The 16,881-nt window shown below is 31.5% G+C and overlaps 1 long non-coding RNA gene across 4 annotated transcripts; it reads left to right on the top strand.

The window, feature by feature from the left end:
• The first annotated feature begins 329 nt into the window (after window positions 1-329).
• Window positions 330-8,621, top strand: LOC107954317 (uncharacterized). Of its 4 annotated transcripts, none has more exons than XR_001699499.2 (4): window positions 628-840; window positions 2,040-2,124; window positions 2,205-2,384; window positions 8,392-8,621. It is a non-coding gene; the product is annotated as an uncharacterized lncRNA (long non-coding RNA). The 4 variants fall into 4 exon arrangements; XR_005916223.1 differs by lacking the exon at window positions 8,392-8,621 and adding an exon at window positions 8,002-8,368; XR_001699500.2 differs by lacking the exon at window positions 8,392-8,621 and adding an exon at window positions 3,255-3,558.
• Window positions 8,622-16,881: the final 8,260 nt, after the last annotated feature.

The following is a 16,881-nucleotide window of genomic DNA, read 5'->3' on the forward strand; positions in this document are numbered from 1 at the left end:
TAAGATTATATTTTATAGTGAATTATAAATATATTTTAAAATTGTGTTGAATAATATTTTTAATAAATAATTTATATTTTTAAAATTTAATTAATTATTGATAACTATAATATCTAAGATATTATAGTTATTAGTGTTTTATTTTAGTAGGATTTTAGTTTATTTCGTAAGTTAGTTTTTGGTAGATTCTATGGATTTTCTTTTATATATATTTAATTTATGTTTTAAGTTAATAATATATTGTTAGTGTTAATTTGGACTTATTTTCTAGTGGTTTTTACTCATTGAAGGTTTGATAAAATATAGAGAAAGGATGGTTGGATTTATGTATGGAAGGGATTTTTTTGCTCCGCTAAAATATTTGTCTGATAGAGTGTGCGAATCATGTGAATAGTAGCAAACCAATGAAAAATTTGCCCTTTGGAGCACCACTAGAGGTGCTCATGGGCCGGGCAGCCCGTCCGAAAAATGGGAGGGTTTGGGTAAAAATATAGGCCCGAAATATGGGCTTGGAAAAAAACCGAGGCCCGTTTAAAAAATGGGCCGGGCCTCGGGCAAAATTTTTTTGGCCTGGGCCCTGCCCAGCCCGGCCCGGTTTCATATTAAATATATATTTTTTTATTTCTAAAATATATTCTCCAATTCCCAAATATCCCAAATCCCAGTAAGTCAGTAACCTATTTCCCTCATTTCCCCTTTTCGACGTTTCTCCCTAACCCTAAGCCTGTGCCCTCTTCCCATTTTTCTCAATTCGAATTCCCCTCCGGCAGCAATCCACCTCCGGTCCTCCACCAATCTACGACCAGACCTCCACGGCTCCACCCATTTCCAGAATCAAAGGTTAGAGCGAAGCTACAAACGTTGTTGCCTTACAGTTCCTTTTTTGTTTGATGTCTTTTCTGCTTAGTAGTTCAAAACCTTGTTTATAATCTGTCGTTGTTGCCTTACTGTTGTTTCCTTACAATTCCATTTGTTTAGTTGTTTATAATCTGTCGTTGTTGCCTTACTGTTGTTGCCTTACAGTTCCATTTGTTTAGTCGTTCAAAAGAATCAAAACCTTGTTGCTTCTTCCATCCACTGACTGTTGTACCAAGTGCCTGGTTTATAATCTGTCTTCTGCTCTCTTTTAATTTCTCTTACTTTCTCTTATCTTAAATTTTATAATCTGGTTTATACCTTGTTGCTTCTTTTTTATATTTGAAATTTTATATTCTGGTTTATACCTTGTTGCTTCTTTTTTATATCTGAAATTTTATATTCTGGTTTATAATCTGGTTTATACCTTGTTGCTTCTTTTTTATATTTGAAATTTTAAGCTCATTATAGTAGCAATTTTTTCTGGGAACGGTGGAAATCTGTCGTTGCTTCAAAGTATTCTATTGTTTCACTTGTCCCCAAACGAGATTTTAGTAATGGGTGTTTGCAGCTGGTGACCATGCTTGATTTCTGCAAATCTTGTTTGCAATATTGTTTTCATCCCTTTTATGGCTTTTATTAAATCAATTTGAGTTAATGCAATTTTGGTTGAATTTGCTTGTTTCTTCTTCTGCTCAAAAGCTCTAATTTGTCTTACAGTACTTCCAAGTTCCAAGTTAATTTCTTTCTTTCTTTTGCTACTTCCTCTATGCGATTTGCTTTTATTTTCTATTAAGTTGTTAAGAAAAACAAAAGTAAATGGTGGACAACATGTTCATTATTTATTAAGAATCAAAGCTTAGAGTGTAATACTACATCAATTCTAACATAATTTTTATAGATAACATGAAAGATATGCACTTTGTTCTTCAAATTCAAGGTTGCAACTTGCAATTACAATTGCTATTCTTCAATATATTATGCATTTTTGCATCTAAATGGACTTTATTAGTATTACTTTGTGACAAGTTTAATTTAGCTTACAATTTATATTTTGTTATAAAATTAAATATGTTGATGGATTAATGTATGAATATTATGGTTTGTTTACTTATTGCTAAATTCTCTACTTCTAGAAGACATCAATTTTTGAGGTTTGTTCACTTTGTCTTTGTTTTGTTCAGATGCAAATGTTATGAGAAGGCCAAAAAGAAGTTGACAATATTAGAGGCTCCAAATATTCTTACAATTGCATTGAAGAGATTTCAGGTACAACTTTCGATAAAGAATGTTATTTTGCTCTTTGTTCTTTGCAGATTCTTACAGTTTAAATGTGTATTATGTTGCAGTCCGGTAAATTTGGAAAGCTTAACAAAGCAGTTCGGTTCCCTAAGTTTTTGATATCATGAATATACAGGCTCTATGGAGTAGTGGTCCATTTGGATATCATGAATGCAGCATTTTCGGGTCCCTACTTGTGCTATGTTAAAAATGCTCAAAACAAGTGGTTTAAGATTGATGACAGCATGGTATGTTCTCTACAACTATCATCTACATGCCTTAAGCCGTTTCATTTGTTTACCGCATGCTTCTTTCCTCAATCTATGTTTTCATCTACATTATATTTTGATTTCCTACCTTTAATTTTTGTAATAGCATGTTTGGCTTGTTCTCCCTTAATTTAATGGGTTTTTTTCCCCATATGTAATGTTTTAGCTATAGTTGCCATGTTAATAATCATCGATTCTTTTAAATCCTTTGCTTTACAATCACTTAATTTTCCTGGGTAAAAGGAGTTGTACAAAAATACTCCCTAATGTTTTGAAATAAACCAAGGGTGACTTTGTATTCTTCCTTTTGATTTTGGACTGCATTAAACAATTTTTTTTCTAATGGCTTTTGAGACAGTGAAAAAGTTGGAAAATACTCCGGTTAGCATCTATTTTTGATGTCTAAGTTGGAGGCATTTTATATTTTTCTGTCTGATGCACCAATCTGTAGGCCAAAAATGCTACCCTAAAGCACAAGATGCTCAGTTTGAAAATATTCACTCAATTTCACCTGCTCATGTTCAGTCTTCATGTTACTCATTAATGTTATGTTTTAATTATGTTAAATCACCTCTCAAGTTTATTCGGTTAAAATTTCCAAAAAAAATTGAATAATACAAATGGCAGGGAAAAAATGGACAGGGCCTGGCCGGGCTCAGGCTTAGGATTTTTTTCCCGGGCCAAGCCTGGACAAAATTTTAGGCCCATATTTCGGGTCGGGCCGAGCCTGGGCCTAGGTCAAGGGCCAAAATTTTTTCTGGACTCGGACCGAACCCGGCCCGGCCTGGCCCATGATCACCTCTAAGCACCATGATTACCAAATAACTTGTAAGATGCAAATTGTGATAGGGGTATAAAAAAAGATACCTAACCTCAAGAAAAGTGTGGGGGTGAGGGAAGAAGAATAGCCGCCAAAGCCTTCAAGCGTAAAAGATTGATGGAAATCATCAAAAGGCTCAATTTCTCCATCTATTTTCTTTCTTTTCTTTTCTTTTTCATGATTAATGTTTGTTTTTATTTCAAGATTTTTTTCAATTTCTCCATCAACTAAGCTTTATTTTCTAGGATTACAACGAAATCCATGTTTAGTTAATTGAATGTTTTTCTGTTTCCATCTCATTTTATTCTCAATAAAGATTTGATGATTTATTCATTTTTGTTCTTTATTAATAATAGTTTAGCCAACTATTAATTTAACAAAACCTAAAAAAATTCAAAAATTAGTTATAATTTTAGGTCCAAAATGAATAGCTCTTGATCTAAATTAGATGAATCAAATCTTGATTACAAATTAGGACAGGAATTTATTTGATTATCTTGAGCGACCATAAGTGGGGTTTGTTCTTGTAACACTCCATACTCGACCTGATCGCCAAGTTCGAGCTAAGGGATGCCACATTCGTTTCCGGAGCAACTACGATTAAATACAATTCAATACAACAATGATTACATACTAATATTTATATTACTCCTTTTGAATATGTTATACAATCATTTTTGGGTCTTACACGAGCTTATGAAAACTCTTTTACTTACTCGAGGTCGAATTAGGACCAGACTGTAAAGTATGTAAATTATCGGGTTGACGTTGCAACTTCAAGGGTTCTTTGTCGCAACACAACTCACTGACTTGATCTTGCTGCAATGTTAAGGGTCGAACATTGCAACGTGACCGTTTGTTTGCAAATATCCAAATGGTACCTAACCAAAAGATTCATCCCATTTAATGTATACTAAAACAACCAATTCGACATTCTAACCATTTCCGTATGCTAAATTTCATACATTTGCATCATAATTACATATACATTACACATTCAATATATGACACTTTCACTATTTCAAACATCTAACCATTACAATATCATTTCTATTCAAAACATCCAATTGACAATTCAACATGTTTCCATTCTAAATTACTACCATTAAACTACTATGCCAAGTCCATCCACAATGACCTAAATTATATAGATAATTCAAGTTAACATAACTATTCAAACTTTCAATTTTACCATTTATAATGCGAAACTAACTCAAAACCTAGGTACATGTCATATATCAAAACGAAAGGAAAAAAATTTTGAGTCGAGAACTACTGGTTGGATGTTAAATCAAGTCTTGAGACTTCAAGATCCACCTAAACATGCGTACGGAATAAACAAATTGTACGCTGACTAATAAAACTTTGTGGTACTTTCATGATTCAAGTCACAAAATGAGCATATTTACTATAAGAACCCAATCCATATATGCCACAATTCAACCAAAGAAATTTGCATATTCAATATTGAAATATCATTCTCATACACCATTTTATTTGACAATCAAACTAACATTTTATGCCATCCTTTCTATTCACAAAGATGCTAACATATCTAATTCAATTGCATACATATACATTCATGTATCAATATGATAATTAATCTCATTTTCATTCAATGCTTTTCTATCATTTATTTTAAGATTCAATTCTCTTTCTCGAGTCTATTGACTTATTCAACTTCGATTCGACCTCTAGGGCTCGTTTAAACTTATTCGTATGGTCTTTCACATGTCATTTTTCACATATCACGTATATACAAGCATAACAATTCAATCTCATTCATCTCGTTTATCGTGTTACCAATTCATATTTTTATAACCCTATTAACTAGACACGGACTTAGAACGGATACATGGATCTTATACTATATCACCCTGGGTTGCCCAGCAACAATGACTACTGAAACTATAACATTCCATACCCGGCCTGGACGTCAGGCTAAATACCGAGATGCCACACCATCGTCTCACGTCGATTCCATTGTAATTATCAGAGTTGAAATACATACAGTTTCATTTTACTTTAATTATTCTAGCATTTATGAGAATATCAAGTAATGCAAGCTTAGTTTAGCGTTTAATTATACTAACATACAACAAACAAACATAAAATGTACATATCTCGAGCATTGGACCACTTAGCAAATTTTTCCAAAAATGTTACGTAGGTTTCGATACTGCCTCTATGGTATCGATATATCCTTTAAGTAGTATTGATACCACCTAGAAAATCGATACCAAACTAACATACTATTTCTCGCCAAATTTCAAAACATCATAAAATATCAGTACCTTTCGCAACGTATCGATAATTACACCATAAGTATCGATACTCGGTACAAGGTATCAATACCAAATTGATATTCTGACTCCCTGCACTTTTGAAAATACAGAGGTATCGTTTTAAAAGCCTTAATATTGATACTTCTGCTTCAGGTAACAAAAATTCAGCATATATGAGCATTTAAATAATTGAAACTTAGTGCTTAAACATCATGCTTCATTCACCTAGTCACATATACACTAAAATGTCTAAACAATAAACCAAACACCATGCCCAAGTTCACAAGCTTCCCAAACATACCTAAATAATCCCCAATACGTCTTAATAAACATATATAAAATCTACCACATTGGCCTATCACATTGCCTTTATTCCCCCCAAACATAAATAAGCATAGAATACCTACTAATAGAAGCTAAATAATCGGCTTGGATCACTCTTTTGAAGGCCACATCGCTCACACCGGTACTACTTATCTGCAATGGTTAAAAAGGAATGGGTGAGCTTAACAAGCTTAGTGAATACTCGGAATAACCATTACGTAAACAAGTCGTCATGCATCAACCAATTAACTTATAACATTTTTCCAAAACGTCTTTAACTAAGTGTCATGATTCACATATTTAGTCATATTCCGTGCATTCTTTTACACCTTATTTATACAAACGTTTAAGCATACATATATCAATTTTTTGACACACATCAATCACATAGAAGCACATATAATTACATTTAGTCAGATTAGTCACAGTGTATGATAATTTGGCTCTTGAGTTTATGAAACATAAAATGGACTCTATCACTATACATCAAATACACGGATCTCCAACACACCACACAGACTCGTAGAGTCAAACATATCCTATAAGCGAAGTATATAGCTAACGTTCTCTAACACACCACACATGCATATGTCAATGAATGGAGCTCGACTCACATTCACTTATCTCTCCAAAACTGTCTCTAGGCCTCAGCGCCCCATATAACACAATTTCAAATAAGTGAGTACTCACAATCCTATGGCATGTCAACTATACCCAATGGTTTCATTAAATCACAATGCCAAAATATATTTAATGTCATCAAATATTACTTACTAATTATTCGCATGTATTCACCATATAATCATATCATTAATACATTATACACACTATCACATGGCATGAATAACATACTGTAACGGCCCGTTTTTAGTGAAATAGGAATAGTGGTTTTGGGACCACAAATCTGATGTTAAAAAATTTATTTTTATATTATTTTAATACCTACATCATGGTAATATGATAGTATAAAAATTATGTTAAGAAATTTTACCGTTTGGATGCTCAATTTGTGAAAAAGGACTAAATCGCATAAAGTGTAAAAGTTTTGTTTATTAGCTAAAAGTGTTAAATAGCTATAAAAATTTAAATTGGAGGTCCTTATATGGTAATTAGACCATTAAAGGTGACAGTGAATATGCATGGCTTGGTAATTGAGTAATTTTTAAAGTTAGGTAAGGGTAATTTGGTAAAAAGGCAATTAAAGGTAAAATAAACAAAAATAAGCTATCATCTTTCTCTCATTCTCTTTGTGCTGGCCAAATATCACCATTAGAGGGGAGAAATTTTTTGTTAAAGCTTTTTCCTTTGCATGTAAGTGAAAACTCAACCCGTTTTTAATGATTTTTATGTTTTTGGAATCGTTATAGCTTACCCTCACTAACTAGGGGACTAATTTGCAAAAATATTGAATAGTTTGATATTTTCCATTGATGAATATAATAGGTTTTTGATGTTTAATGAAAGAAAATGAATCTTTGTTGTTAGTTAAACAACTTTTGTTAAGAGATTTCTAATAAAATTGTCAAATAGGGGCTAAATTGATAAATGTGAAAATTGTGTGTTAAATGTGTGAAATTGTGAAATGCATGGGCTGATATAAGTGTATATGAAATTCGGCTAGGCTTGGTTAGGGGCAAAATTGCATGTTTTTCATTTTACGAGTCTGAGGACTAAATTGTAAAGAAGTCAATAGTATAGGGGAAAATGGTAATTTTTCCATAATATGAATTTTGGATTGATTTGAGTAAAATGTAAATTAAATTAGTTAAATTTGATTATATAGATCAAGAAAAGCAACATTTAGATTTAAATCGGGGAAAAAACAAAACAGTTGACTAATCAATCAATTTTCCTCCGTATTAATTCGAGGTAAGTTTGTATGTTAATAAGCATTAAATTAAATGTGTTTTAAATGATTTATTATTATAATTGTGATGATACGACTCTACGAAAATATTCGACGAAGTTTCGACGACATAAGGATCCCGGTTGAACTTTAGGAATAAATAGGATACAAATGACATGTCATTAGGGGTTACCGTGTTTTTGGGTGATGGTCTCGTACGTCCTACCGGTGGCTGAGTTTCCTGCATGTGTTGCGATTACTTTACAGCTTGTATGAGCAGCACTGTGTAGCTACGTCTTGATTGACAATTTGTGTGAGCAGACCCAATGATGGCTCGAGAGTGAGCGTCTATATGATATATGAGATAGAGGTGGTTTTGTCCACGTATTGGCACTCAATGTGTGAGATACCCGAGTATCCGGTAGTATTCCAAATGGTTCAACGGGCATAGTGATGATACGAAGTTATACAAGTTCGATACAAACTAGTACAGGTATTCATGTGAAATACGGGAAGTAATTCATAATTGATGTATTTATACATGGCTAACATGATTGTGAATTATGTGTTAGGCTTTGGGCCAATTGGAGTTAAAATATGCCTTAATTTTTGTTTACCTAAATCATGGTTGATTTGGTAAGTTGTATTTATTAGTTATACGAACTTACTAAGCTTAATTGCTTACTCCATTTTATTTTCCGTGTTTTATAGTGATTCGGGAGCTCACTCGGTTGGGAGTTGTCAGAGACTGCCTCACACTATCAAACACTTATTTTGGTACTTGGGATTTTATATTTTGGTTAAATGACATGTATAGGTGTTTTGGCTAATGTAGCCTATATGTTTTGTTGTGTATTTAGCCATTTGATTTGGCTTGAATATGGTATATGTTTTGTTATGTAAATGGCCTTATGAGATGTGGTGTAAAATGGTTATGTGAATGCTTTGTTTGTGATTTGGTATTTTGGGTACCAAATGGTTGAAGTTGAGATGTAATATGTATGCTTAGTTTTCGGCACAATGCCTCATATAGGTGATGACCATCTAGGCACATTTTGGAAGCATATTTTGATAGGTTATAAGTGGTCAATGGATGTGTTTATGGATATCATGTTGTATGTGTGGATATTACAGGTTATAAACTTGATATTGGTTGGTTTTGAATGCTTGTTTAGGCCCTAGTTGTATGTGCGTTGTTGAGCTTAGGTTGGTACCACATTGGGTGAGAAATATGGCTTGGAAAATGACATATTTTTGTCCACACGGGTAGAGACACAGGCATCTATCTCAAACATGTGTGAGACACGACCAATTGAAACGGTCGTGTATCCCCTAATAATTCTATAGAAATCAAGTCAGTAGCTTCACACGGCATAGCACACGGGCATATGGCTTGGCTGTGTGATACAATTCAGTATACCCTCTAGTTTTCACACGGCCTGGCACACGGGCGTATGGGTTGGCCGTGTGTCCCAAGTCAGTGAGTTACATAGGGTCAGACATGGGCTGGGACACGGTCGTGTGTCCCCATTTCAAATGCCTACACGGCCTGAGACACAGACGTGTCTCTTGGCTGTGTGAGACACACGGCCTGGCACACAGGCGTGTGTCCCCTACACTTTGAAAAAATTTCAATGTTTTTCTGAAAATCCTTTGAGCACTCGGTTTAGTCCCGAACCACTTTTAATGTCTTTTTGGGGCCTCGAGGACTCGTCTTAGGGACTATATGAATGAATTTGAATGGTTTTTAATTTGAATGAGAAATGAATATGAAATGTATGATTGTTTGATTCTATAAGTCCGGTAATACTCTGTAACCATGTTCCAGTGTTGGATACGGGTTAGGGTCGTTACACATACCCTCATATTTACCGTCACAACAGTCATCTCAACATGTTCCTATTTCATACATCATAATCCTCATTATCACAATTCACAAACATATTTATCACTCATTTAGTATAGGTAAAAGAACACTTACACTCGGAATTTAGAGAAGGGGTTTAGGCTACCTCTAAATTCCCAAGTACACAACGAATCGCTTACGAGAAGATATTCCAAAACACTCATCGAAATATTCACTTTTACCGAAAAACTGAAATCTTAGGCAAGCTTTTCTTTGTCTTTATCCCTACTCGTTGAAGGTCCTATTGACTCCAACGCTTCAACAAGACAAACCACACAAACACACATTCAACAATTAGACATCAACTTCATTAAAGCAGCCACAAAAATAAGCCTAAGCTACCTTATCTTTTAACCGAAACTTTCAACATAGAAAACTTTATATTTGAATAACTCAGTCTACGCTTACTCTTTTCACATGAAATGAATTCCATTCATCTACATATTCATCTACGACTAATTATCAACTTTTAAACTACACAAAACTACACTTCTAAATTTATCGAAATATTTCGACAAGTTTTGGCCTTTGTGACGAAAATTCATTAAAACTCAAGAATTTCTTAACGAAACTTCAAAGTAACTTTAGAAAGCTTCTAGTTAGGTTAAAACTAATTGAAAAACACTTTAAAACTAAGTTTTTATCCACAAACCCGAAATTCACCATTAAAGACTCAATTTTTGGCTTTTATTTAAAACATGTGCTTCACTGGCTAAAATTTCAGTTTAAGGGACTAGATATCACTTAAAACTCATAGAAAGTCGAATGGTTACCTTCGATGGAAGAAAAATTAGCATTGATGCAAATTCAAAAACTCACGTTTTGGAGAAGATGATGAAGATGATGAGGTTTGGGTGATTATCTAGGTTTTTATGGAGATTTAAAGCTCAATGGTGTTAGAATTCAAAAGTAATTAGGAATTGAAGATCAAAAGAAATTAGAAGAGCAATAGAAGAGCAAAAACAACACAAGCAAGTGAGGAGCAAAACTTAACTTGAAACAAAGTTGTTGAGCGGAGGTTTTTAGGTTGATTTTGAAATTCTAGTCTAATTGCTTCATAAAAACTCCCAGTTTTAGCTATTTTACAATTCAGTCCTATTTTCAAAATCAAGGATATTTAAGACTCATTTTTAGAAATTGACTTGATTTTATGAAAACCATTGTTGAAAACATTATCGTTTACCAAACTTATGAAATACCGAGTTCATATAGGCCAAAGTTCCAAAAATACCCCTAAAACTCTTAGGCTCTATTTTGGAGTGTGACATAAACATGTACATACTACCACCCCGGGTATGTTAGGCAATGGTGGTTTTCATAATTTGGTTATTCTGTCATCCCAGGTTTCCCAACAATGATGGCTATATATGTACATTCTACCACCTTGGGTTTCCGGGCAATGATGGTTTCAAATCATTGTACCCTATGGCATGACAACTATATCTGATCGAGTCCGAACAACTAATAAGGTAATCATTATTTCAATTACATTATATACTCAATTTGCATATCATCATTATCAATTCACATATAAAACCAATACCACATAGCATAGTTCAAACCATTTTCATTTCATATATCATGTTTCAATTGAATCAGGCTACTTTCTATTTCATTCAATTTAGTTCGTTATCTCAATATTCAATATTAATTACAGCAAACCAATTAAAACAATCATTATATAGTCACATCGATACTCAATCATGCAATTAACATGAATATGCAAATAATTAAATTGATCTCGAATCATAAAAGTACAAATTGAATCCTCGCATCACTCATTGACTACTCTCATTTTTTCTTTTCTTTTCGACAACCTGACGTTGTCTTTAACTACGTACAATAATACAAAAAATAAAAAATATCAACGTTCATCTAATTTACATTCAAATACAAAGCCAAGCATATTTTGTATGTTATTCAATTTAGTTTATATACTCGTGATATGCATATCTTTCGATATTTAGCATCGGATCAAAATCTGATTTCACATTCTTTCATTAGGGACCCTATACTTTCTATTCATATCACAATGTCATGATAGATTTTCAATTTATTCAATTTAGTGCTAATGTTACAAAGTTAACTATCAAGCTTTTTTAGTTTTAAAATTTAGTCTTTATCATGATCTAAGTTTAATTTTTATCAATTTCAAGCCTAATTCGTCAATTTCTCAACAATGGCAACTTGTTAAAAATTCAACAATTGAACAAATTAATACATGGACTAGCTAAATCAAGTTCCCATGATCATAAATCTATAAAAATTAAAGAAAAATTGCTTAAAGACTTACTTGAATCTTTGGTCGAATGCTTAAGAGAATTCAAAGGTTTCTTTTTTTTTTTTAGCAATGGTGGACGGTGGTGACTTTGGGAAGATGATGATTCTTTCATCTTTCCATGATTTAATTAACTTTGTTTATTTAATATAATTATAATTATATTAGGTTATCATTAACATCGTCACCATCCACTATTTAAAATTGGTTTGTTAATCATTTTAGCCCTTTTGATAATTGCTATATAAGTCCCCAAGCCTTTTCTTATTTAAAACTTAATAGCGATTAAACTTTTACAATTTAGTCTCTAGGCTTTAATTAGCTACTTTTTCAACGAAATTATTTAACCGATATTTATTATAGTTTCATATTAACTCCTTAAATATTTTTATTTTATATTTACAGACTCAGTTTACAGAAATGGAGTTCGGAAACTGCGCTTTCCAATACCACTAAAATTTGAATCGTTACAGTTCTAATTAATTTGGTTTAGATTATTGGCATAAGAATATAGCTTACTAATTAGATCGAGTTAGTTATTTAGTTGCTCAAAAGAGAATTGAGAGAATTTTAGTAGTCACATTAGTAATCACCTATATTAGGATAAATTGGGTGGAGATAAAACAATTAGCTAATACATTAGATAAAATTGTAATCCTAAACTTTTATTATTGACTGATTAGATTGTTTTAAAATTGTGTTGCTAATTTTTATTTTTGCTAATTTTTATTTACTACAGTTAATTTTAAAAGTTCTATTATCGATTTATATGGATAGATTATAAAGTAACAATTGATTATTAATGTCATAATTTGTAATAGCTCCTCGTAGGAACAATATTTTTATAGTACTTATCACGATACATATATTTACGTATGCGATATTCAACCAACAATTATGTTTGTATTTATTTTCTATTATATAACAATTTTGTAAAAGAATTATTATTCTTATTTTTATTATTTATACCAAAAATATTCAATTATAAAAATGTAGTATTGATCCATATAAATATATGTTTATTAAATTATTATAAAAATCAGAATTATATTTGTGGAAATAAAAATTATAACAAAAACAAATTTGCTTATCTATTTAATTTTTAATTGATAGAAAAGAAATCCTAGTAATGTGCGTATAAGGGGTTAGAAAGTAAAACTATACTCAGTAGTATTTTTAACAACGGTAGGGTTTTCTTCCAGAGAAAATTAGGGGATGTGGTGAGGTTAACCAATCTTACAACTTGTTATTCAAATGGTGTTTTATTCAAGTTAGCTAGTATCATATTGATGGATATACTGTTTTTCTATTGGTACTAATATGTACTTGTACTAATTTGTTTTAGTGTATCGTTTCAGATTTATCATTATTTTTGTAAAACATGTGATATATGCATATAAAATAAAACATGTGATATATGCATATAAAATGTATTTACAAATATCAAATAATTAGATTAAATAAATCTCAAATATAAAATACCCATCAAAAATAAAATTTGGTTGGAACGGTAAAGAAAAGATTTTATAAGCTTTACAAATACTGTGGGGTGTGCCTCATATTTCCAGACAAACCAGAGACGAAATAGAACCTATGTCACGACGAGGAGCCTCGAGATGACGCGACAGTGTTGAAACAATGAAGTAGAGACGACGTCGTGATGAGGCAATTCTTGACATTGCAACAAGGCGATTCTCAACGTTGCGATGTGGCGATGAGTATTCAACTTAAATTGGGTTTATTCCCTTAGTTAAGCTCTGTTATTTTTCCCAATTAAACTTTGATTAGTCTAGGAATATTTAAGTCATATTAGGACTTTAATATTAGCCCATTTAAAGGGTCTTTGTAACCCTCTTTAAGAGTTAACAGAATATCTCTTACGTGAGTTTTGGGGAGAGTTTTTGAGAGAGTCTTGTACTCGTGTTTTGTGTTTTTGCTCTGTGAGATTATTTTCTCCATTTTATACTCTTCGGTTTTTATCATTTTAGTGAAGTTTATTTCGCCCGTGATTTTTTATCCTCTTCAGAAGAGTTTTTCCATATAATATTTATGTGTTCGATCTTCTCTATTTTTCTTACTCGTTATTTATATGAGTTAATCCCAACAAATATAACCCATCATTAAACAACTCAAAATAAGCAACATAAAATAAATTTTCTCATGTTTTCATCTACACTAATCGATGAACTTATATACTTAATTATAGGCCCCATTTAGTTTTATTAAAAATGTGAAATAGAAGAAGAAGAATTTCACATTTTAATGATAAAATTATAATTATTTTAGTATTTAAGTCATTGCATTCATTTTAATTATTTCACCCATTTATAATTTTATTTCAAATTCTAAACACTACTAATTTTATAATATATATGAAAGGTAAATTCATCACTTAATTTAAAAAATAAACAAAATTTGATTTAATTTATGTTATCACTTACAACATCATAATTTAATAATAAAGAAGGAGATGAGCGAATGGGTTATCTCCATAATAAACCCCTCCATCATTTTAAAATTATTCACCAAGTTCTTTCACTTTTTATATTTGCCTTATTAGTCCTTTTCATTTCACTGTTTTTGATCTTTTCAAAAATTTATCTCCATAATTACAATAACAGTCCCTAATATATTAGCAAATTTTAAAAAATTCTTACAAACCAATTAATTGGGAAAAATATTACTGAAAATTAGCAAAATAATTATGAAATTTCTAGATTTTATTATAAGACAACATTAAAAAAATAATATTGTACACATCCAATTATAAATATTATTAAACAAAATTATTTCCATGTTTTGCAAAACTCAAATTGATAATTTTCACCTATTTTGCAAAATGTAAATTCCTAATTATCTTATCTAAATTGAAACTCTAATTATCCTAATTTGATTTAAACTCCTAATTATTTAATCTACATAAAATCTAATCTAAACTATTAAAAAATAAACACATTTTTTTCTTTTCTACCCTTTTTAACTTATCCAATTCACACTCTAATCTCTTAAAAAAGATTAATTGCTAATTTAGTCCTTCATTAATTACTGAACATTCAATTTATTCTCATTATTGTACTCATATTTAATAAAAATAAATAAATTATTTTCTCTAAAAAAACTTCTAATAATATAAATTTATTAAAAAATACAATTCATAAATTAAATGCAATCAAACTTTCATAATATATTTTAATTTCTTTATACCTGATATCTTCTCATCTTAAATATTTATTTAAACATTAATATTATAGATGTTGCGCGGGTTTTTTACAAGAATATTATAAAAAAAAATAAAAATTTACCAAAATATTATAACTTTTTTTTATTTACCAAAATATATAAAAAAAATTTATTTACCAAAATATATCAAAAAAAACAAAAAAAAATCAGATCGATGTGACAATTAACTGGTCACGCCAATGGTATTGGCGGCACCAAAGGTGCCAAAACCATTGGCGGCACCAATGGTGCCATACTAATTGGCGGCACCACTCGTATTATAAATACGACCTCTGTCCAGCTGAAGAGAGAAAAATCAAAAGAAAAAAAGAAGAAGAAGAGTTGGCGCGGAAAAGAAGAGAAAAAGAGAGAAAAATGAGGTATTTTTTAAAAAATAATTGATTATATTGTTGTTATTATTTTGTATATTTTGTAATATTTTTTGTTTTAGTTTAGTTATTAAGATTAATAAAACTCAAAATAATAGTATTATTATTATTATTATTATTATTATTATTATTGTTGTTGTTGTTGTTGTTGTTGTTGTTGTTGTTGTTGTTAGTATTAAGATGTTATTAATGTATTAAGATGTAACTTAGTAATATTATTGTTAGCAGAAAACTAGTATTATTATTATGGTTACTTATTATTTTTATTTACGAAAATAAACTAGTTAGTAAAAAACTAGTACTATTATTATAGTTAGTTAGTTAGTTAGTTATTATTTTTAGTAAAATTAATAATTTTAGTGTGTATTATTTTGAGTATAAATTTATTAATATTATTTTGAGTATAAAATTAATAATTTTAGTGTGTATTATTTTGTGTATTATTTTGAGTATAAATTTTTTTAAGTACGTTACCGTTCGAGATTTTTATGAGATCTTGTTTTTTTATTTGACAGATTAAATATTGAAGATGGATGCTAAGTTTCTTGTATGTGTTTATTTCGATGGAGTCATATTGACAACAAGTGTTGGATGTGTATTTGAATGTCGGCAACAAATAGCAATGAGATTTAATAGAAATGTATTGTTCGATGAAATGAAGGCAAGGATTAATGCAAAAATCCATAGACGTTGTGGGAGAAGGATATCAAAAAATTTCTACAAGTTTCCAGTTTCGACAAATCCGGTCAAATTCGTCGAAATGGAACTTGTAGACGACGAAGACGTGGAGACAATGGTCGATCTCTACTGTGGGAATGGGAGTGAGAAGAATGCACCGATTCACTTATTTGCTGAGTTAGTCGGTATGGAGCAAAATGCATCTGATGAAGAAGACGGGGCTGAAGAACCGCGGATGGTGGCTCCAATATCATACGTTGATAGTGAATCAACTATGGGTGGGATCAGTATCGACCTGAATATTACAGCCGATGTTGACATGGTTGGTGGTGAAGAAGAAGGTGCCGGCGAAGAAGAAGGTGGTGGCGATAATTGGGATGAAGAGGTCGATAGTGACGCTGATCCCGATGTGGACGATGTACCTGATGATATTGACGCTGAAGATGTCAACAACGATGAAGGCATTAACGCTTCTTCGGTCGGGGAGCAGATGCGGCGTATTGTGATACACAATAATCCTGGGCCACACATGTCGCTCATAGACCCCGACGCAGTGTATGTATCTGAGTTTCCGGAGTACCCTGAAATAGTTCATTCTCACAGGCTGGTCGTAACATCTGATGATGATGAGTTATTCATAGGCCAGAGATTCAGCTGTAAAGAAGAGTGCGTATATGCCATTAAACGGTACAGCATGAAGATATCGGTGGATTATAAAGTCTCTGTCTCTA

This window comes from Gossypium hirsutum, chromosome D07 (genome assembly GCF_007990345.1).
Source record: "Gossypium hirsutum isolate 1008001.06 chromosome D07, Gossypium_hirsutum_v2.1, whole genome shotgun sequence".
NCBI lineage: Eukaryota > Viridiplantae > Streptophyta > Magnoliopsida > Malvales > Malvaceae > Gossypium > Gossypium hirsutum.